This window comes from Schistocerca cancellata, chromosome 3 (genome assembly GCF_023864275.1).
Source record: "Schistocerca cancellata isolate TAMUIC-IGC-003103 chromosome 3, iqSchCanc2.1, whole genome shotgun sequence".
In the NCBI taxonomy this organism is placed as follows: Eukaryota; Metazoa; Arthropoda; class Insecta; order Orthoptera; family Acrididae; genus Schistocerca; species Schistocerca cancellata.
Window position 1 is genome coordinate 716,925,845 of NC_064628.1, and position 5,922 is coordinate 716,931,766.

Consider the following 5,922-nt stretch of genomic DNA (forward strand, 5'->3'; position numbering starts at 1 on the left):
CCTCAATCTCTTGAATCAGACTCAATTGGTAAGGGTCTCATACAGACGAACAATACTCTGACTGGACGAACTAAAGAATTGTAAGCAATTTCCTTTGTTGAAGTACTGCATCGCTTCAGGAGTCTACCAATAAACCGCAATCTAGAGTTCGCCTTACCCGTTACTTGTGTAATCTGATCATTCCGTTTGAGATCATTTCTTATAGTCACACCCAGGTTCAAAATGGTTCAAATGGCTCTGAGCACTATGGGACTCAACTTCTGAGGTCATTAGTCCCCTAGAACTTAGAACTAGTTAAACCTAACTAACCTAAGAACATCACACACATCCATGCCCGAGGCAGGATTCGAACCTGCGACCGTAGCGGTCTCGTGGTTCCAGACTGCAGCGCCAGAACCGCACGGCCACTTCGGCCGGCCACACTCAGGTACTTGACGGACGTTACCGCTTCCAAAGACTGGGCATTTATTTTGTACTCGCACATTAATGGGGATTTTCGCCTTGTTATACGCAGTAGTTTACACTTACTAATATTGAGAGACTTAGACTTAGAACAATCTAAAACAACTGCCCAACATCGGAAAAAAGATAAATAAATCTCCAAAGTTAACTCTTTTTCAGTGTCATCAGAATCGTTTAAAAATTTCTTTATGGCTTTGAGACAATCATCAACAGTTTCCATATAACTTTTAACGGGTTCCCAATTTGTAATGATTCTACCAACTGCTTTTGTTAACGAAAGTCATCTTGTAGGTACATGTTGGAGAATTCCACTCCATTCTGCATCTACAAATTCAAAAAAGAATTTTAGAACTTCCCTTCGTTTTGTAGAAATGAAGAGGTGACCATATAATTTTAGGACAAATTTCAAGATCAATATCTAAGGTATCACAGGCATGTCTCATCGCATTGTGCAAAATATGATTCCAACAGTTTACCTTGAATATTTGTTTGTTATAATCATTTAACAGTTTAGATAGTGAATTATGCTTTCCAAAAATAAGATTGGCATTATCAGCCAAAAAAGCACTATCGGTTGTTTATATCAAGTTTGTGGGACTCAGTCGAACGTTTTAATAAATTGTTAATAGACATTGCTTTTGCACTACTCTCTTCTATAAAATCCAGAAGTTTATTCTGAAATCCAATTTCAGAATCAAAATATCTCACAACAATCGGAAACATCTTCCTGTTTTTATGTTTTGAAGCATCAGTTGCTATAGAGAAAAATTTACTCGACTTATTGGGATCATTTAAAATTGTAACAAAATCTGAAACACTTTTTGGAGCCAAAACTTCTTTCACTATTGCTTCAGCTTTAGTGCGCTCACAATACATTTTTTTTTGTTATACTAGAATCACTGAATACATCCTTTGTGATTTTAACATTGCAGTCCAAGCTATTATAACTGGCAAGGTGAGGTTATGTTCCACTGTGTGATATATAAATGTCAGTTCTGCTGCAACAGCTCTGTGTAATCCACTTGTGGTGGAGCTACCAATAGCAGAAAAGAAGTTGGAAATCTTGGAAGACTCCTTTACGTCTTTCTCCTTGTTTGTATGGGCTAATTATGTTAAAGAAATTTTATTATTACGTTAAATTCATATTTACATAATTTTAAATTGCACCAAACAAAGAGGTACAATTGTACTACAAAATCGACTTATAGCTTACCTGTGGTCTTTGCATGCTGCAAACAGTTCGTATTAAAAAACTTCCTGGCAGATTAAAACGGTGTGTCGGACCGAGACTCGAACTCGGGACCTTTGCCTTTCGCGGGCAATTGCTCTACCAACTGAGCTACCCAAACACGACTCAGCCCTTTCCTCATAGCTTTACTTCTGCCAGTACCTCGTCTCCTACTTTCTAAACTTTACAGAAGCTCTCTTGCGTTGGTATTGCCTCCATGTGCCACACTAAATTCCGGTTTGCAGATACAACAGAAGACTTTGAAACAATTAGCTTTCTCAGGAATACACACGTTTTTAGTTTTCTTCCTTGTGGGTGATATCACCCTATCTTCATCACTACTCATCTTAAATCAAGAAATCACAAACTCTGAATCTGATTAAAACAACGTCACGTCCTCTACTAATGTGTTTAGAGCTTCCACAAAAGCAGCTATGTGCACAACTGAAGTAACAAGTTAAATACTTGGTGCCTTGGTGGCACTGTAGTTGGTACACTATTAGTACTGACGAGTTAAATCAGGAAAAAAGCTTCCAAAAAGTATGTGTCACTTATCAAAATAAATGCGAAATTAGAAGCAGACATAAGTGGCAAAGTTGACGACAATGCAGACAACAAAGCGGTCAACACCGACTAATAGTACGCTGCACAGTTGGCAACGAACATCTGTAAATCGCTACGACACGAAATACCCCGACAGCCCCCGAGAGCCACCGATCACAAACTACGGAGCCCGCGTGCCTAGTTACAGCTCCGCGTAAGTGAACGGCCAGACGAGCGTTTATTACACGTGCGGCACTGCCAGTGCTGGCCACACTGGCCCTCTCTCAAGCTGTGTTAATCCCCTCGGCTACGCCCACATGAGCGTTTCTTTCACGGCCGTTTGTACGGCAAGTCATACGGCCGATATAAATCACTATTTGTTTTAGAACTGCTTCGGTGCAAACTGCGGCAACTTTTACTGCGCACAGTCAGTATCAGTTGTGAGCGTGTTAGGAGAAATACGATATTTGAACTACTATTGCAAAAGAGAGAAAAGTACGGGATAAATTCGAAATAATACGGGACAAGGGGTCTGAACAAAAAAGTAGCCAAAATACGGGACTTCCCGGGAAATACGGGACAGTTGGCACCCCTAGATGTGCGCCACCACCATTTGTAGTCTTTCTTCTTCGAAGTTGAAATGAACTTCTTAAAAAGTTTGGAAATCTGTGGTAAGGTGTTATGGGACCAAACTGCTGAGGTCATCGGTCCCTAAGCTTAAGCACTACTTAACTAACTTGCACTAAGGACAACACACACACCCATGCTCGAAGGAGGACTCGAACCTCCGACGGGTACAGCCGCGAGCTTCTTAAACTTACAGGTCATCTTTTATGCTACGTAAATCAATTAATAGCGTTTGTGTGAACGAATTTTATTTTTTTATTTTGCTTTACCGTGATGTATTTCCTTAGTCAACTGTAAATCACGTTGCAGATTGCAGGAATCATTTTAGCTGATAATTGTGAGGATACAACAGCACTGAATTTGAGGTCCTTCTGCCTCTAACTAGAAATCGTAATGTAGCTAATAGCCTCTCCTCGCATCTTACAGCCTCTCTCACGACTGTATTATTTATCGTTAAGAATGGTTTTATGACGTTCAGGAGCGCCAAACGTATGTTTCATCTGTTCTTAGATAATTACGATAATCATCGATTCCGAGCTGCTGAAGTAACAGAACGTGGGTAAATTTCTTTCTTTGCATTAGCCACTTGTTTGTCCACAGCTTTCTCTCGGCATTTTTTGGTTTTCTTACCTCTCGAACAACCAAGGCAAACCCCTTTTCTGTTTCTGTGTCAAATCAAGCGGGATCTCGGGGAAAAAACAATGAACTTCAATAAACTACACCGACAGGGCGGCGCAGTAATCGCTGAGTGCAGTCGGTCGGAACGAGTGTAGGCTGCCACGAAACTCGTCGGCTGGTCAGTCTGCCGGTAAGTTCGTGCTTGTGTAGGGGCCTCAAGACGGGCGCGTGAGCGGACGAGAAGTGGGGAAAACTGTTAGAACGCCCATGACAGACCGATCCCAGTTAACTGCAAACAGAGCTTTCCACCTAAACGACACAACGGCCGACTAACTAACGGTTGTATGAAACCAGTACTGGCCAAAAAAGCTTGGTGCCAAGCATGAGTAACTCATTTGGATGATACATAACAAAAAATTCAATGACGATTTAAAGATATTACATAAGTCATAGTAATTTCCTGTTCCATGGCATTATTGCATTAATCACTGGTAAATGCACCAGCTAGATACTTAGTACAACTTTCACCGGGCCTTTTAAAGGAATTGACTGACATTTAAACCTTGCCTTATGGCATCATAAACTCAATTTCAGTTACGTAAAGAACACTGTTAAGAAAACATATAATCAATTTAGACCCAATAGGAACGGCCAATCGGGCACCAAATATTCTTGCTAACGACCCAGCCCACAATCCCATCGCCAGAATACCTTCGCCAACGCCCGACAGAACCAACGTACAGCAGGTAACTCCAATCGCCCCGCTGAAAACACAGGGACGCGCCACGTCTGCTCCTAATGCTGCTTGGCCCACTGAAGAAATTCCGAAGAGCTGCTCGCGCTACAGCCTTCCCGTCGCATTGCAGCTTGTAAGGTAAACACACCAGGCAGCACCCGAAAAAGGGCGAGGTGTAAGTCCGGAAGACGGCGCCGCAAACACACAGCAGACAGCACGAAGCCGCATCGATACATCACGGGGGAGCCACACTGCTCAGTCAGGTGTCTCCGTGGAGTTGGTGGCCAGCTCTGCCCATTAAGCAACCTTTGTGCAGCTTGGCGTCCACGATTTTAAACGTACCACCAACACCAGCTGCGCTAGGTTACAACTGGTCTACACATGGTCGAATTCACGAAAAAGTCCAAGAAACAGGTTGGCTCTAGTATGGACAGAAAAACTGGTGTTAGACCAGTCAACCACGAATACAGTTCTGCTCGAGCATAGATCCTCCACGAAATGCCTATCTTTCAGATGAGAAGAAGGGTAAACTGAAAGTTCAGCGCCTTTGTCAATGGAAACTGCAGTCCGGTAGAGTGCTCTGTTATATATACTCAATGGCTATCCGATTTGGAATCAGGCACCGTCGCTACTAATTTCCAGCGGCGTTTCCCTTGTCACAGGGCAGTCGACACTGCCGAGCTTCAATTCAGCACGAAACCTTTTTGTAATACCCTGATGGGCGAACGTTGGTTTCTGCTGGAATAGCATCGCCGTCGCGACGCACGTGTAAAACTGCCACTGACCTAGACACCTCAGCTGCTTGTGCTTGCAGTGCTCCCGGAGAAGTTCATTTCGGCGGAGACAGTTGCGACGCCCATCAATGGATACATCTCGACTGTTCTATCAGCATTTTGGACGAGAGCGTAGAGGTCAACAGCGCAAACTGAGAGTGTTTTCTGCGCATCCGCAGGTAAGCGCGACATCCAAATGTTCCGCAGAATATCGTCGTCGATTGCGTTGCCTGCCAGCGTGTGAAGACGACGAAGTACATAGTTAAGATGGTGTGCGGTCGCCGAGTGCTTCAGTGAGGATTAATTTCTCGAGTCGTTTAGCTTCCAAATGCCACAACTGCACGATTTACGTAGGCCCATCTTGCCGTTCTTGGCGGCGAAGCTAAGATGTCTTATACTTCGTGCCGATTCGCTCGTTAGTTGCAGCCACCACATAATGGTGTTTAGTTCTGTCCTCAAGACGCGTGTCACGTCGGTCGAAGCACAGTAAGGGATTCTCCGACCAGAAGGGCACGATTTTCCCCGCAGTCGGACTATGGATCACATCTGCGGCTGGCAAGTCAGTGATGGTCACGGCAGGCGTTGAATACGCGACGCTGTTGTTTACAAGTGATTCTGCGTGGTGCGGGTGATGTGAAAACTTATGTACGATGCGTTTTTCGTCCCGGCGCGTGAGATCACCAAATATTGTGCGTAAATGCAATTTATCGAATCACATATCATAACAATTACTTACAACTAGTTATAGTGATCGTAAGATTGCTAATAACGTCCGTATCTATTCCTTGTTTTGAGATCAGAGGCAGTGGGGGGAATCAAAGAATTTACACTGATCACATGAAATATTTAGCAGTTAATTCGCTGTTGGTATCACTGTCCACATACGTAATGGCCATCTGTATATTGCAAACTCGGTAACTTTGTGAATTTTATTT

At 43.4% G+C, this 5,922-nt stretch overlaps 1 non-coding gene across 1 annotated transcript; it reads right to left on the reverse strand.

The window, feature by feature from the left end:
* Positions 1–1,736: 1,736 nt before the first annotated feature.
* On the reverse strand, positions 1,737–1,811 carry Trnas-cga (transfer RNA serine (anticodon CGA)). Its single transcript has one exon. It is a non-coding gene; the product is annotated as a tRNA-Ser (tRNA).
* Between the last annotated feature and the right edge of the window lie 4,111 nt (positions 1,812–5,922).